We start from the raw sequence: 17,963 nt of genomic DNA on the forward strand, positions 1-17,963 counted from the left end.
TGGTGGTAATCTGGCAGTACTCCTCACGGCCTAGGGTGGTGGTCCTTTGGGCTGAGGCTCCTGTGCCTTTGGAAAGGGAAGGGAACAGTGGGAAGGACCCTGTCTTGTGGTTTAAGTGCCAGCTCACCCACAGTACAATAAACCACCAGTCAAATCTAAGGTTTTTGCCTCTAGTCCCTGACTCCTGGCACTTCTGGACCCACCCAGAGTCTGAGAGACCTGGCCGCCCTAAAGGGAAGAACACAGGCCTGGCTGACTTTGCCATCTGCTGACTGTAGAGCCCCAGGGCCTTGAACAACCCTCGACAGTAGACAGGGAGTGGTTAGAGCAGGTCTTGGGTAAGATCCAGCTCTGTGCTGGCTTCAGGTCTGACCCAGCACAGTCATAGCGGTGGTCACACAGGGGTGCTTGTGTCACTCTACCCCCAGCTTTAGATGGCTCAGAACAGAGAGAGAAAAACTCTGTATGTTTAGGAAAAAGTAAGGGAAGAGAACAAGAGTTCCTGCCTGGTAATCCAGAGAATTTTCCTAATTTTTGTCTAAGACCATTAAGGCTGTACCACTACAAGTATGCAAGAACCACAGTGTTACTGGGCTTGCAGTACCCCCTTTGATGTTTCCAAGCACAAACAACTTAGACCATAACAACCAAGTCCTTAATATCTGGAAAGCCTTCTCTGGAAGGATGGCTACAAATAAGCCCAGACAGTGAAGACTGAAATAAATACCTAATTCTTCAATGCCCAGACACTGAAGAACATCTACTGGCATCAACATTATTCAGGAAAATACGACCTCACCAAATGAACTAACTAAGATACCAGGAACTAACCTTGGAGAAACAGACATATGTGAACTTTCAGACAGAGAATCCAAAGTAACTGTGTTGAGGAAATTCAAATAAATTCAAGGTAACACAGAGAAGAAATTCAGACTTCTATCAGATAAATTTAACAAAGAGAATGAAATCATTAAAAAGAATCAAGCAGAAAATCTGGAGCTGAAAAATGCAATTCACATATGGAAAAAGGCATCAGAGTCCTTTAATACAGAATGGGTTAAGCAGAAGAAAGCATTAATAAGCTTGAAGATAGACTATTTGAAAATAGCCAGAGGAGACAAAAGAAAAATGAAAAAATAACAAAAACAAAAACAGAAAACATGCCTACAGGATTTAGAAAATACCTTCAAAAGAGTAAATCTAAGAGTTTTTGGCCTTAAAGAGAAGGTAGAGAAAAAGACAGGGGTAGAAAGTTTATTCAAAGAAATAAGAACAGAGAACTTCCCAAACCTAGAAAAAGATATCAATATCCAAATACAAGGTTATAGAACACCAAGCGGATTTAACCCAAAGAAGACTACCTCTATGCATTTAATAATCAAACTCCCAAAGGACAAGGATAAAGAAAGGATCTTAAAAGCAGCAGGACTGGCAGCAGATTTTTCAATGGAAACCTTACTTACTTACTAAAGACTCTTAGGAGAGAGTAGCATGACATATTTAAAGTGTTGAAGGACAAAAACCTTTTACCCTAGAATAGTTATCCAGTAAAAATAACCCTTCAAACATAAAGGAGAAATATTTTCCCAGAGAAACAAAGGGCTAAGGGATTTCATCATTACCAGACCCGTCCTACAAGAAATGCTAAAGAAAGTACTTCAATCAGTAAGAGAAGGACACTGATGGGCAATAACAACCTGAAGGTACAAAGCTTGCTGGTAATAATAAGTGCACAGAAGAACACAGAATATTAGAACATTGTAACTGTGGTATGTAAACTACTCTTTCTACGACTCCTAAGTAGAAACACTGAACAATAAACCAATCAAAAATAATAACTGCAGCAACTTTTCAAGATATAGTACAATAAGATATAAATAGAAACAACAAAATGTTAAAAAGTGGGGGGGATAAGTAAAGGTTAGTTTTTATAGTTTTCCTGGCTTGTTTTTTATGCAAGCAGTATTAAGTTGTTATCAGGTTAAAACAATGGATTATAAGATATATTTGCAAGCCTCATGATAACCTCAAACCAAAAAAACATACAATGGATACACAAAAAATAAAAAGCAAGAAACTAAATCATATCACCAGAGAAAATCATTTTCACTAGAGGAAGACAGGAAAGAAAGAAGGAAGAGAAAAACACAAAACAACCAGAAAACATGTAACAAAATAACTGTAGAAAAGTCCTTACCTATCAATGATAACATCAAATGCAAATGGGCTAAACTCTGTAATCAAAAGACACAGACTGGCTGAATGAATGAAAAAACAAGACCCATTGATCTGTTGCCTACAAGAAAAACACTTCACCTATAAAGACACATATAGACTGAAAATAAAAAGACAGAAAAAAATACTCCATGCTACAGAAAAGCAAAAAAGAGGAGTTGCTATGTTTATATTTGAGAAAAAGATTTTGAAACAAACCATTAAGAGACAAAAAGTCACTATATAATAATAAATGGGTCAATTCAGCAAGAGAATATAACAATTTTAAATACATATGCACCCAGCTCTGGAGCACCCAGATATATAACGGAAGTATTATTAGAACAAAAGAGAAAGATAGACCTCAATACAATAACAGCTAGACACTTCAACACCTCACTTTCAACGTTGAACAGAACTTCTAGACAGAAAATCAACAAAGAAATATCAGTCTTAATCTGCACTACAGACCAAATGGATCTCAGATATTTATAGAACATTTCATCCAAGAGGTACAGAATACATTCTTTTTCTCGACATATGGATCATTCTCAAGGTTAGACCACATGTTAGCTCACAAAATAGGTCTTAAAACGTTTGAAAAGTTGAAATACTATCAAGTATCTTCTCTGACCACAATGAAATAAAACTAGAAATTAATAACAACAGGAATTTTAGAAACTATACACATACATGGAAATTACACATTATGTTCCTGAATGACCAATGGGTCAATAAAGAAATTAAGAAAGAAATTGAAAATTTTCTTGAAACAAATGACAATGGAAACCAAACATAGCAAAACCTATGGGATAAAACAAAAACTAGTACTAAGAGGAATGTTCATAGCAGTACATCAAAAAAAGAGGAAAAACTTCAAATAATCTAACAATGTAACTTAAAGAGCTAGAAAAGCAAGAGCAAACCCAAACCCAATATTAGAACAAAAGTAATAATAAAGATCAGAGCAGAAATAAATGAAATTTAAAACAAGGCAAAAGATCAATGAAACAAAAAAGTTGGTTTTTTGAAAAGTTAAACAAATTGACAAACTTTTAGCCAGACTAAGAAAAAAAGAGAGAAGATCTAAATAAATCAAATCAGAAATAACAAAGAAAACATTACAATTGATATTGAGGAAATTCAAAGGATCATTGGTGGTTACTATGAGCAACCAATTGTCAAAGACAAACATTTTATGTTATCATTTATATGTGGGATCTAAAAATTACAACAACTGAACTCATAAACATAGAGAACTGTTTATCTTTACTTTTTCTGCCATGAAGACATGGATAAATTTATCATAGTTTGACAGATTATAGTTAGTATGTTCAAGATCCGCAGATTTAAGAAGTTCCTCATAAAGATTAAAACTCTGACATCAGAAGCAGCCTCTACTGTTAATGCTGCAACTTAGAAGTATTATAACTGGTAGGTATAGGTAGTAAAATCTGGACTAATGAAAATAGTGATTCTGAAATGTAGAGGAGAAGGATGAGTACCAGGGGCTGGGAAGGGTAGTCAGGGGTTTGCAGGGTGGGGAAAGTGGACATTAATGGGGACAAAAAAAAGTAGAAAGAATCAATAAGACCTACTATTTGATAGCACAACAGGGTGACTATAATCAATAACAACTGTACATTTTTTAGTAACTTAAAGAGTGTAATTAGGTTGTTTGCAACTCAATGGCTAAATGTTTGACAGGATGGATACTCCGTTCTTCATGATGTGCTTATTTCACATTGCATACCTGTATCAAAACCTCTTATGTATCCCATAAATATATACACCTAAAACACACCCACAAAAACAAACAAAAAAAAAACAAATAAATAAATAGTTGAATTAAAAAAAAAAGAGAGATAAATGGTACCATGCTGTTCTTGCATTCACCTTATCTGAGAGAACAATTTCATGGCCAGGTAAAATTTGGCATCTGAAATAAACTGTTTTTCTTTTCAAGCCAGAATTTGCAGCACAACAGAGTGATTACAGTAGACAATAATTTATTGTACATTTAAAAATAAAAGAGTATAATTGGATTGTTTGTAACAATAAGGAAAGGATAAATGCTAAAGAAGGATACCCCATTTACCCAGATGATTATTACACATTGCCTGTATCAAAATATCTCATGTCCCCCATAATTATATACACCTACTATGCACACACACATATTTTTTTTAAAAAAGGAATTTGCATTGGTGACAACACTAATCTGAAATTCCATTTATTTCCAACAGTGGCTGACCCCTAATCTGAATTCTTGAAATGATAACTGGGAGCAAGACTTCATTGCTGTCCACTGAAGACCCCTGACCAAAAATAAAAGGCTTGGATATCTCATGTCAATCACTCAAATCGCCACCACTTAGTCATTTTTTCCTCTCTTTGGATGTAACATACACACATTTCCAGAAATTAGAGAATATCTAAGAAATAAATCAGAGTTAAATTAATAGTCTATGGAGAAATGAGAGAAATTAGGAATTTATTCCTTCTTTGATTGCCTCTTTGGTCCTAGATGTTGGCAGATGGATATATGATTGTAGTCACATAAGGAAAACTAAAGCTGAAACAGAAACAGAATAACCCAGGTGATCAATTTCTGTATAATCCACCACCCATGGCACCATCAATCCAAAACGTTACATACTAAAGTGCTGCCTATTTTGAGATGAGACTTCTTGTCCCCCAAAATAATTAGCTAGTACCAGTTTTCTACTAGCAAAAGGCACAGACAAAGATATTCTCCATTGTCAAACTTGTCTTTCCACATGGAAATTTAACCTAAATTTTCAGAATCACTGTTTTCACCAGTCCAGATTTTACCAACTATATCTAGCAGTTACAATACTTGCAAGTTGTAGTATTAACAGCAGAGGAAGCTTCTGGTGTCAGTTTTACTCTTTATGTGGAACTTTACTTCCTAAATATGTGGATCTTGAACATACTAACCACAATCTTTCAAACTATGCTAAAATTTACCCATGTCTTCATGGTAAAAAAAAAAGTTAAGATAAACACAGTTCAGGAATGCTAAAGCTTCAGCCAACCCAGCACTAGTTTATGAAGATTTAAAAACTGGACACTCAAGACAATGCCTGTTTTCAGAACTATAAGCCATTGAAGTCAAAATCTTACGTAAAACAGCCAGCTCTGGGGAGGCACTGAATTGCTTTGGTAAAGACTTTTCTAAGTGTTTTTTTTTTTAATTCCTTGATATTTATTACCAAATTATATTTTTTTAATTCACTGGTTTTTCTATGTTTTTATTTATTTTTCCCCTAGGTTATTGGGGTACAGGTGGTATTAAGTTACATGTGCAAGTTCTTTACTGGTGATTTGTGAGATTTTGGTGCAACCATCACCTGAGCAATATACGCTGCATCCTATTTGTAGTCTTTAATCCCTTGCCCCTTCCCACCCACTCCCAACAGGTCCCCAGAGTCCATCATTCTTATTCCTTTGCATCCTCATAGCTTTGCATCCTTAGCTCCCATATATCAGTGAGAACATATGATGCTTGGTTTCCATTTCTGAGTTCCTTCACTTAGAATAATAGTCTCCGATTTCATCCAGGTTGCTGCAAATGCCATTAATTCATTCCTTCTTGTGGCTGAGTAGTATCCCATCATGTATATATGCCACAGTTTCTTTACTTACTAGTTGATTGACGGGCATTTAGGTTGGTTCCACAGTTTTGCAATTGTAAACTGTGTTGCTAGAAACATGCTTATGCAAGTATTATTTTCATATAACGACTTCTTTTCCTCTGGGTAGATACCCAGTAAGTGGGATTGCTGGATCAAATGGTAGTTCTACTTTTAGTTCTTTAAGGAATCTCAAAACTGTTTTTCATAGTGGCTGTACTAGTTTACATGAATTTTACTCTGCAAGGAATAAAATAAGCAAAGTGTTGTATTGGACCGAGTGTAGAAAGTTATCACCAAGACAAAAGTATGCCAGATTGCAGGGTCATTTATTATGCCGGCGACCACAGAGGACTCACGTCTCTCCAACCTGTGGCGCCAAAAGGAGGGTGCTATGATTTTTTATACCCGAAAAACCACCTTGGGAGTGGGGGTGAGGGGCGGAGATGGGGATGAAAAGGTTTCGGACATTTCAAGGGCTAGGGGACTCTGTGATTCACCTCCTGGGTGGAGACAAGGGTGGGGGTCTCCGGACATTCCAAGGGCTAGGGGACTTTAGTCATTCTGTTTGTTACCTCAGTGGTTTACAGAAGTCAAGATATACATTTGTTTACACATCGTCTGGGTGGTGATAGAAGTCACAGATTTTAGCAGTTACTGATAAAAAAAGGTAAGCAGTTTTACATAGTTTTGAAGAACAAACTAGCAGTTCTATTTACAGAGGCCAAGGACAGTAGTTATTGTGAGGAGAATGGGGCAGCCACTTTAATTTATTTAAAAAACAGTTTTGCATTTTATAAAATAGTGTTGCTCAGGTTCTGGCTCTAGGCCAGCACAATATCACAAAAGAGAGTTTTAAACACCACAAAGAAAGCGATCAGAATTCAGGGAGGCCAGGAGTGTTTAATTTGCACAGCAGAGGCCGGGCGCGGTGGCTCAAGCCTGTAATCCCAGCACTTTGGGAGGCCGAGGCGGGTGGATCACGAGGTCAAGAGATCGAGACCATCCTGGTCAACATGGTGAAACCCCGTCTCTACTAAAAATACAAAAAATTAGCTGGGCATGGTGGTGCGTGCCTATAATCCCAGCTACTCAGGAGGTTGAGGCAGGAGAATTGCCTGAACCCGGGAGGCGGAGGTTGCGGTGAGCCGAGATCGCGCCATTGCACTCCAGCCTGGGTAACATGAGTGAAACTCCGTCTCAAAAAAAAAAAAAAAAAAAAAAAAAAAAAAATTTGCACAGCAGAACTCTGTAAAAGAAGGTAAAATGTAATAGCAAAAGGGTAACTCAGCTTAGTTTTATTCTCACAATTGCAACCAGCCAGGCCAAAGAGATTTAGTAAATACATGATAAAATAGTATTTTGTATTTTGTAAATAGTATTTTTTCTAAACTTCCAATCAGCTTGAGAAAATTATTTATACACAAAAAAAGACCCAGAACAATATTAGTAACCTTGACCTGAAGAACCATTGGAGGAGAGATCATGCCAATAATGCTTGACCAAAAATGAAAAATAAATGAGTCTCTTTATGTACCAGAGACCTTATTAACTAAAAAATTTTTAAGATATTCTTTCCTTATATCTAAGAAAATAACTATATATGTACATCTATGCAGAAATTTATCATAAAATAGCTGTCAGCACAATTCTTAATAAGTACTTGAAAATTTTAAACTCCAAAATATAAGGAATTACTATAGAGAACAAAAAAAAAAAAAATGTGGTGGGAAATACATGTAAGATGGGTCTGCCATAGATAGCAAGTAACTAAGTAACCTGTGAAACATGTTAGCATAGAATAAATGAAATAAGCAAGTAGCACATATGGTATTTTTACATGGATTTAAAAGGATGAGGGGAAAAAAACCCAAGAGCTTTATTTAGGAATAAGGAAGAATAGAAGGATCAGGTAAACATCAACTATGCATAAGGCACAGACCTTCGCTTCTTTCCATACAGGAGTAACTGTTACAAGATTGGAAAACAGGCCGGGCGCGGTGGCTCAAGCCTGTAATCCCAGCACTTTGGGAGGCCGAGGCGGGTGGATCACGAGGTCAAGAGATCGAGACCATCCTGGTCAACATGGTGAAACCCCGTCTCTACTAAAAATACAAAAAATTAGCTGGGCATGGTGGCACGTGCCTGTAATCCCAGCTACTCAGGAGGCTGAGGCAGGAGAATTGCCTGAACCCAGGAGGCGGAGGTTGCGGTGAGCCGAGATCGCGCCGTTGCACTCCAGCCTGGGTAACAAGAGCGAAACTCCGTCTCAAAAAAAAAAAAAAAAAAAGGAAAACAAGCAAGTAGACAAATACTAAAACAACTGTTTTTCATGAATTACACAATAGGCAGTATAGGAGGTGATTCCTGAGAGGAAAAACAATGAAGTGAGGTCTACAATCACCCCAGCTTTTTGCCTGGAGGTAATTTCTGGATGATAGCAGAAGGAAGGGTAATATTCACAGAGCTGAGAGAAAAAAGGTGCAAGTTCAGGGAGACCATGAGGGTTATAAATCGTGGGCCAAAGGACAGGTTACATATAAAAGGGTTACAGAAAGAACTACAGAAATATGCATAGGGTTTGCCTTAAGTATTTGGCTCAATGCCAATTTACAAACACATAAAGTGACATTCCAGGAGGCCAGAGAACTACTGTTGGAAAAGAACAAATATCAGGAATCCCTAAGCTAAACAATTAAATGAGTTCACACAGGGCTGGGAATTGCTTGTGTTTCTACCAGCCAGAGTGAAGAAACCTCATTGAGCATATGAATATTCAAAGAAATCCCTTGGGCCACACCTTAATAGTGAGACTAAACTGCCCTAGATTAAAAGCTACACCAGGACTAGCTTCAAAAAGCTTAAAAACATGCCCTGTAATAATCAAGACTTCCATGAAAAGATCCTACACACTTTAAATAAATTTTTTAATCACTCAAAAACATAAAAATTTAAATATTTGTCATCCAACCAAAAATTACCAAACATGTAAGGAAGCAAAAAATTTAACCACTATGCAGGAAAAAAAAAATCAATCAATATAAACAGATCCAAGAAAGATTGTGATGAAAGAATTTACAAAGAAAAACTTTAAACAAGATTTTATAAATATTAATAGGATTTTTTTTTTTCAGACAGAGTTTTGCTGTTGTTGCCCAGACTGGAGTGCAATGGCACGATCTCGGCTCACTGCAACCTCCGCCTCCTGGGTTCAAGCAATTCTCCTGCCTCAGCCTCCCGAGTATCTGGGACTACAGGCACTCACCATCGTGCCCAGCTAATTTTTGTATTTTTAGTAGAGAAAAGGTTTCACCTTGTTGACCAGGATGGTCTCGATCTCTTGACCTCATGATCCACCTGCCTCGGCCTCCCAAAGTGCTGGGATTATAGGTGTGAGCCATCGCACCCAGCCAGGATATTTTTAAGAATATAAAGAAAAACATAAATCTAGTAAAGAAGAAAATAGAATATATTAAAATAATCAAAGGAAACTGTTGGAGATCAAAAATAACATATCTGAAATAAGAATTTCCTGGGGCATGATTAACAGCACACCAGACACTACAGGAAAAATGTTTTATGACAATACGTAACAACAGAAACGATGCATAATGGAGTATAGAGAAAAGCACACTGAAAAATGACACACAGGTTCAGTGACTGCTAAAGAATGCCAAATTTATATATATATATATATATATATATATATATATATATGTTATATAAATATATTCACAAAGTGATAGAAGAGGCACAGGAGAGTGAAAATACAGTTGAAGAAATAATGGTTGAAAATTTTTCCAAATTTGCTAAATTTTAAATTCATATATACAAGAAATTCAATTTATCCCACGCAGGAAGAACTCAAAGCCAGTCACAGCAAGTCAAATTTCTGAAAAACATTGATAAAGAAAAACATTCTAAAAACCAGACAGAAATAAAGGATTCAATATTTTAAAAAGAATAAATCTCAGTATTGTCATAAATTTTGTGTCAGAAACAATTCAACATAAAAAACAATGTAATGATATCCTACAGTGCTGAAAGAAAGAAATGTCTATCTAGAATTCTAAATCCACCTTTTAAAAAACAGTCTTTAAAAACCCAAAGGCAAAATAAAGACATTTTTCGAAAAGTGAGAGTGAAAGAATTTATAAGCCACAAACATGCACTCAAGCAAGTAGTTAAGGGCATTCTTCTGGCAAAAGGAAAATGATCACAATGAAAACTTGGTTCTACTTAAAGAAGCTAATAAAGCTTAAAATAGTAAGTATGTAGGAAAACATTTTTTAAAATCTCTTTTCTCTAAATAGTAATTGACAGTATAAAGCAAAAATAATACAACATATTATGGAGTTTAAACATATAGAAACACATCTATTCCAATAACTGATAGATCAAGTAGGCAAAATATACATAGACAAGGACATGGACAATATGAACACTATCAACCACCCTAATGTAATTAATACCTTACCCAAGAATGACAAAACATATATTTTTGTTATATACCTGTGATATACATGTGTGTGTATGTTTATATATTTATATATATACACACCAAAAAAAGAATTAATCTAAGTATTATCATAAATTTTTTGTCAGAAACAATTCAGCACATCAAAGTGAAATTAAAAATCAATAATAGAAATATGCTTGAAAAATGCTCAAAATTTGAAATTAACATGTATTACCAACCAATGTGTAAAAGAGGAAAAAAAAAAGGATGAGAAATTTAGAAAATCTTTTGAACTGAATGAAAATTATTTTAAAAGGTCAAAATTTGGGGGATGCAGCTAAAATAGTATGTAAAGGGAAATCTGTGAATTAAATGTTTTTATCAGAAAAGAAGATGTGAAATCAGTGGCCTAAACTCCTACCTTAAGAAATCAGAAAATGAAGAGCAAATTAAATAGAAAGGAATCAGAAATAAGGAAATAATAAAGTGTAAACCAGTAAAATATATAACAGAAAATAGAGAAAAATCGATGAAACCAAAGACTGGTTCAATAAAAGATTAATGAAATTTATAAACTACAACATAGACTTATCTAGAAATAAAGAGAGAAACAAATTGCCAATTTTAGAGAAAAAGGGACATTATGACACAGATTTTAAGCATAAGAAAATAATTTTATAAAAAACTATATTCCAACAAATTTGAATATATATATGACATGTCAACTTTGTTAAAATATTCAAATTACAGTACCTGACACAAGAAGAAAGCAAACATCTGCATAGCATTATATCAATTTAACAAAATTGAATTCCATGGTCAAAAGTTTTCCATTCCACTTCTGCGCATATGAAGTAGAGGTACTTTTTCCTACTATTCCGACTAGGTGCAGATAGACAGGGCATTATATATAAAATTAGCCAAGATGACTCTGAAAGATGGCGAGAAGAAAACAGACAAGTTAGAGACCTCAGGTCCTGAAAGACTGTGTTCGTGAGTTTTTGCAATTTTTGTTTTATCCCCTTACATCCCAAACTTAGTGTTAAAGAAGCCAGCAAGCCAAAAACACCAGCAGGAGCTGATCAACAAGAAATTTCAACAAAAGCCAGCTCATCTAACCAAAGAGAAGGAAAGGGACAACCTAGAAATACAGAACATTTTAAGACAATATCTACTCTACCCCTCCTAAATACCACTGGAGAAAAACCCCTACAAATTCACCCTTACTAACACAAGTCAAGTTAAGAATCTAGACTCCTATCATTCCCAGGCTGGAAAAAAAATCACCTCAACTTACCTGTCAGAGTGATGTCAAAGAAGACCAAGGAGAAACCTGGATTTTTGTATTTATAAGGTCACAATGAGGGCTACTCTCACAGTGTCTGTGAAGACCACAAAGGGAGCTAGATGGCGCAAACCCACTAGATCAAAACAAAGTACTCTTATCATTTATCTCTGGGTTAGGGTCAGAAACATAGCAGAAAGTCGAGACATTCATCCTCACTCAGTGTTAATGAAGTCATCTCCCCTGTGGCCTCAGTGGAGACTGCATGGGGAAAAGTAGCTAAGTCCTACTCTTCTCAGCCAGAGTGGTATTAGCAAGGTATAGTGGGGAGTCAGTACTCCTGCCCTAGGTGTCAACTGAGGCCATTTACAAAAACTGGAATTTCATCTACCCCTAAAAATAAGTGGGCATTATTTCCTAATTCCCCGCCTCTTTAAGAGTGGAGTCAGAGGAGGACGGCTAAAACAGAAAATGTATTAAGATAGTCTCATAACGTAACACCAAAAATGCTCAGGTTTCAGTGAATAATCATGCATCACACTACGACCCAGAAAAATATCAACCTGCATGAAAAAAGACAATCAATAGATGACAGAAATATTACAATTATCTGACAAGGATTTTTAAACAGTGATAATAAAAATCCTTTAATGAGCAATTACAAACATGAATAAAACAATTTTTTAAAAAGACAAAAAAGAGAAAGTCTCAGATAAATAGAAGCTATTAAAAATCAAAAGGAAATTTTAGAGCTGAAAAATACAATAACAAAAATTAAAACAGATCGGCTCAACAGCAGAATGGAGAAAACAGAAGAAAGAATCACTAACTTTGAAGATGAAACAAAGAAATGACCCACTCAAAGCAACAAAAAGAAAATTGACTGGCAAAAAATAAACAGAGCCTCAGGGACCCGTGATATCATACCAAAGTTCTAACATTCATGTCATTGGAATTCCAGAGGAGAAACAAGTTGAGGCTGGAAGAATATTAAAACAAATAACAGCTAATAAATTTTCAAAAATGTAAACAACGGAAATTCACAAATTCAAGATATGAGTAAACCTCAAAGAGAAAAAAACTCAGAGAACTCCTCCTCAAGACACATCATAATAAAAAATTCTAAATAACCAAATACAAAGAAAAAAATCTTGAGAGAGAAAAATTATATATTACCTAGAGGGGAAAAATATATTATAATTAATTTGTGACAATTCAAATGACAGCAAATCAATCATCAGACACTATAGTGAACAATATTTTTCCAGAGTAGACAGAAAAAAGTTACTAATACAAAATTCTGTCCAGTGAAAATATCCTTTAAAAATTATAGGTGAAGGCTGGGTGCAGTGGCTCACACCTGCAATCCCACCATTTTGGGAGGCTGAGGTGGGCAGATTGCCTGAGATCAGGAGTTTGAGATCTGTCTGGCCAACATGGTAAAACCCTATCTCCACTAAAAATGCAAAAATTATCTGGGCGTGGTGGCATGTGCCTCTAATCCCAGCTACTCAGGAGGCTGAGGCAGGGGAATTGTTGGAACCAGGGAGGTGGAGGTTGCAGTGAGCCAAGATCATGCCACTGCATTCTAGCCTGGGTGACAGAGTGAGACTCTGTCTCAAAATAAATAAATAAATAAAATTAGAGGGAAAATCAAAATCAGATAAAGAGAAATTGTTGCCAGCACATCTACCCTAAAATAATGGCCAAAGGAAGTCCTTCAAATATAATGGAAATAATAAAGAATAGAACCTGAGAACATCAGGAAGGAAGAACAACAGAAAGAGTAAGAATATGAGTAAATACAACAGACTTAACTTCTTTTCTTGAGTTTTCTAAATTATGTTCCAAGGTTGAAGCAAACTTAGAACACTGAAGTAGTTCTTAATTTATATAGAGTGAATTTTTAAGATAATTATAAGAAGACTAGGGTTAAAAGCCGTAAGTGGGGATTAATGGTTGTCATGGCTTAGAGTCAAAAGAGGGAAGAGGATAGGAGTGAGTATGAAAGGACAGTATGAGGGAGATTTTTGTGATGATGGAATAGCTCTATGTATTAATAGCATAAAAACTGCACAGAACTGTATATGCACTTTGTAGCAATGCCAGTTTTCTGGCATTGTTATTGTATTGTAGTGAGTTAAGATATAATCAATGAGGAAAACTGCTGAAGGTGACACAGAACCTCTCTGGACTATCTTTGCAACTCGTTGTGAATATATATTTATTTCAAAATAAAAGGTTTTTTTTAATTTCAAACTTTCCACAAATAAAACTCTAGGCCCAATTGTCTTTATGGTGAATTCTACCACATATTTAAAATAAAGAAATGGAACTATGTTTGGACAACAAACAAGGTGGAAGCAAGATGGCTGATTAGAAAGCTAGGGTTCACAGCACTGACAGAGAGGAAGGAAAAAGGGATGAATGAATTCGGTACTTCCAACTGAAGTATCCAGGTTCTCCCATTAGGGCTGAATAGGCAAGCAAGTGGACCCATAGAGAACAAGGAGCAGCAGGGGGAATCAATGGCCTATCCCGGAGTGGCATAAAACCTGGATGGAACTGCCCCCCGTCCAGGGAACATGGTGAGTGATTGTGCAACCCTGCCCAGGAAACCACATTTCCCCCATGGATCTTTGCAACCTGTGGATCAGGAGATCCCCGTGTGAGCCCAGGCCACCAGGGCGTTGGGTCCAATACACACAGCTGTATGGAGTCTTGACAGAGCAGCCATTCAGGCATGCAGAGACCTAGGAGTTTTTATATACTCTGTCTCCCAGATCCCTGACAAGGTAGAAAATCCATCAGACAGAAAATACCACCACCACCAACTACAAAAAAAACCCATAAAACTGCCATTCAAAGGTCAGCAACCTCAAAGATTGAAGGTAGATAAGACCATAAAGATGAGAAATAATCAAGGAAAAAAATGCTAGAAACTCAAAGAGCCAGAATGCCTCTTCTTTAAATGACCAGAACACTTCTCCAGCAGGGACACAGAAATGGACTGAGGCTGAGATGGCTTAATCGAAACAAAGAGGCTTCAGAAGATGGGTAACAACAAACTTCACTGAGCTAAAAGAGTATGTTGTAACCCAATGCAAAGAAGCTAAGAATCATGATAAAACACTACAGGAGCGTATAGCCAGAAAAGCCAATGTAGAGAGGAACATAACTAACCTGAGGGAGCTGAAAAACACAACACGAGAACTTCACAATGCAATCACAAGTATCAATAGCAGAATAGAAAAGAAAAGAATCTCAGAGCTTGAGGACTATCTTTCTGAAATAAGACAGGCAGACAAGGATAGAGAAAAAAGAATGAAAAGGAACGAACAAAACCTCTGAGAATTATGGGATTATGTAAAGAGACTGAACCTATGATAGATTGGGGTACCTGAAACAGGCAAGGAGAATGGAAGCAAGTTGGAACACATACCTCAGGATATCATCCAGGAGAACTTCCCCAACCTGGCAAGACAGGCCAACATCCAAATTCAGGAAATGCAGGAAACCCCAGTAAGATACTCTTTGAGAAGATCAACACCAAGACACATAATTATTTGATTCTCCCAGGTTGAAATGAAAGAAAGAACATTAAGGGCAGTCAGAGAGAAAGGCCAGGTCACCTACAAAAGGAAACCCATCAGACTAACAGTGGATCTCTCAGTGGAAACCCTACAAGCCAGAGAAGTTAGGGAACCAATATTCAGCATTCTTAAAGAAAACAACTTCCAACCCAGAATTTTAATCCAGCCAAATTAAGCTTCATAAGCAAAGGAGAAATAAGATCTTTTTCAGACAAGCAAATGCTGAGGGAATTCATTACCACCAGGCCTCCCCTGCAAGAGGTCCTGAAGGTAGCACTAAATACAGAAAGGAAAAACTGTTAACCAGCCACCACAAAAACACACCAAAATACAGAGACCAGTGACGCTATGAAGCAATCACATAAACAAGTCTGCATAATAACCAGCTAGCATCATAACGGCAGGATCAAAGTCACACATAACAATACTAACCTTAAATATAAATGAGCTAAATGCCCCCAATTAAAAGACACAAAATAGCAAGCTGTATAAAGAGTCAAGACTCATCAGTATGCTGTCTTCAAGAGACCCATCTCATGGGCAAAGACACACGCAGGCTCAAAATATAGGGATGGAGGAAAATTTACAAAGCAAATGGAAGACAGAAAAAAGCAGGGGTTGCAATCCTAGTTTCTGAAAAAACAGACTTTAAACCAACAAAGATCAAAAAAAGGCAAAGAATGGCATTACTTAATGATAAAGTGCTCAATTCAACCAGAAGGTACTATCCTAATATACATGCACCCAGCACAGGAGCACCCAGATTCATAAAGCAACATCTTAGAAAACTACAAAGAGACCTAGACTTCCACACAACAATAGTGGGAGACGTTAACTAACACCCCACTGACAATATTAGACAGATCACCAAGACAAAATTAACAAAAATATTCACAACCTAAATTCAGCTCTGGATCAAGTGGACTTCATAGATATCTACAGAAACCTCCACCCAAAAAACAACAGACTATACATTCTTCTCACTGCTGCATGGCATTTACTCTAAAATTGATCACATAAGCAGAAGTAAAACATGCCTCAGCAAATGTAAAAAACTGAAATCATAATAAACAGTCTCTCAGACCATAGCATAATCAAATTAGAATTCAAGATTACGAAATCCATTCAAAACCACACATTTACATGGAAATCGAACAACCTACTCCTGAATGACTCTTGGGTAAATAATAAAATTAAAGCAAACATCAAGAAGTTATTTGAAACTAATGAGAAAAAAGAGACAAATTTACCAGGATCTCTGGTAAGCAATCAAAGCAGTGTTAAAAGGAAGATTTATAGCACTAAATGTCCACATCAGAAAGCTAGAAAGATCTCAAGTTAATAACCTAACATTTCAACTGAAAGAATTAGAGAATCAAGACCAAACAAACCCTAAAGCTAGCAGAAGACAAAAAGTAACCAAGATCAGAGCTGGACTGAAGGAGAAAGAAACAGGAAAAACCCTTCAAACAAAAAATCAATGAATACAGAAGCTGGTTTTTTGAAAAATAATAATAATAATAATAAAATAGATACACTGCTAACCAGACTAATAAAGGAGCAAAGAGAAAAGAATAAACACAATCAGAAATGATAAGGGGAATATCACCACTGACCCCACAGAAATGCAAACAACCATCAGAGAATACTATAAACACCTCAGGGCACACAAACTAGAATATCTAGAAGAAATGTATAAATTTCTGGACACACACACCTTCTGAAGACTGAACAGGAAGAAATAGAATCCCTGAATAGATCAATAACACGTTCTGAAATTGAGGCAGTGATAACCTACCACCCGAAAAAAGCCCAGGACCAGACAGACTGACAGTGGAATTCTATCAGAGGTACAAAGAAGAGCTGGTACCATTTCTACTGAAACCATTCCAAAAAATCAAAGAGAAGGGACTCCTTCCTAACTCATCCTATGAGGCCAACATCATCCTGATGCCAAAACCTGGCAGAAGTACAACAAAAACAAAAACTTCAGGCCAATATCTTTGATGAACATTGATACAGAAATTGTCAATAAAATACTGGCAAACTGAATCAGCAGTATATCAAAAAGCTTATCAACAATGATCAAGTTGGCCTCATCCCTGGGATGCAAGGTTCGTTCAACATACGCAAATCAATAAATGTGATTTATCACATAAAAAGAACTAAAGACCAAAACCATACAATTATTTCAATAGATGCAGAAAGGCCTTCAATAAAATTCAGCATCCTTTTTGTTTAAAACTCTCAATAAACTAGATATTGAAGGAACATAACTCAAAATAATAAAAACCATATATGACAAGCTCATAGCCAATATTGTATTGAATGGGCATTGGCTAGAAGCACTCCCCTTGAAAACTGACATAAGACAGGGATACCCTCTCTTATCACTCCTATTCAACATAGTATTGAAAGTTCTGTCCAGGGAAATCAGGCAAGAGAAAAAGATAAAGTGTTTTCAAATAGGAAGTAAGGAAGTCAAATTATCTTTGTTTGTATATGACATGATCCTATATCTAGAAAACTGTGTCATCTCAGCCCAAAGCTTCTAAAGCTGATAAGCAGCTTTTTAAACCACAGGATATAAAAATCAATGTCCAAAAATCACTAGCATTTCTACACACCAACAACAGGCAAGCAGAGAGCCAAATTATGAATAAACTCCCATGCACAACTGTTACAAAAAGAATAAAATACCTATAAATACAGCCAACAAGGAAAGTGAAGGACCTCTTCAATGACAACTACAAACC

The 17,963-nt window shown here is 36.3% G+C and overlaps 1 long non-coding RNA gene across 1 annotated transcript; it reads left to right on the top strand.

The window, feature by feature from the left end:
- Nucleotides 1–1,043: 1,043 nt before the first annotated feature.
- On the top strand, nucleotides 1,044–17,650 carry LOC116557555. The gene is made up of 3 exons (XR_004271573.1): nucleotides 1,044–1,056; nucleotides 12,948–12,958; nucleotides 17,551–17,650. It is a non-coding gene; the product is annotated as an uncharacterized LOC116557555 (long non-coding RNA).
- The last annotated feature ends 313 nt before the right edge of the window (nucleotides 17,651–17,963 follow it).

Source organism: Sapajus apella, unplaced genomic scaffold, assembly GCF_009761245.1.
Source record: "Sapajus apella isolate SASKATOON/1434 unplaced genomic scaffold, GSC_monkey_1.0 scaffold19, whole genome shotgun sequence".
NCBI lineage: Eukaryota > Metazoa > Chordata > Mammalia > Primates > Cebidae > Sapajus > Sapajus apella.